Source organism: Microtus ochrogaster (assembly GCF_000317375.1).
Source record: "Microtus ochrogaster isolate Prairie Vole_2 chromosome 14 unlocalized genomic scaffold, MicOch1.0 chr14_random_3, whole genome shotgun sequence".
NCBI classification, from domain to species: domain Eukaryota; kingdom Metazoa; phylum Chordata; class Mammalia; order Rodentia; family Cricetidae; genus Microtus; species Microtus ochrogaster.
The window spans coordinates 11,025,631-11,026,294 of NW_004949098.1; positions in this window are offsets into that span (position 1 = coordinate 11,025,631).

Consider the following 664-nt stretch of genomic DNA (forward strand, 5'->3'; position numbering starts at 1 on the left):
CAAGGACAAAATTAAGTACCAAAAGAAAACAAGTAAGAGTGGAGGCTCAGCAAGGTTAAGTCAGTTGTCCAAGGTTACACCGAGCATTATCAGAAACAGAATCCCAGGGCTGAACACGTCTTAACTCTAGGGCGCGATCTATTCTACCTACGCCACGCCACCACTGACACGTGGTCAGGGGTAGTCTCAAGTATTTGTTGAATTCCTAAAGCCTGAAAAGAAAGTTGACTGTAAGAAGCCTGGGAGAGGTCGAGGAAAAGGACATACACGTGTGTACACACACACACACCGAAAAGGACATACACGTGTGTGTACACACACACACACACACCGAAAAGCAGACCACGAGCAGAAAGCAAACCCGCCCCGAAGCCCACCAAGTTTTCCCGGCAGCGCATTCCGGCCCGGGAACCCAGCCTTCAGCCGGGGTGGCCGTCTAGGCCTGGGCCGTGGTCTCCCCGCGGGACCCGGGGGCACGAGAGCTCCGGAGAGGCCCGCCCGCCCGCCTTTCCCTTCCGAGTCCGGGCTCTAAAGAAGCACGCAAACACATGTCCCCCAGCGGTCCGCGATGGCCCGGCAGCCGCGCGTCCGGGCGCTGGGGAGCCACCTTCGGGGCGTTTCGCGTCCTCGCCCTCCCCACGCGCAGCGTGGCGGGCCGCGGCCG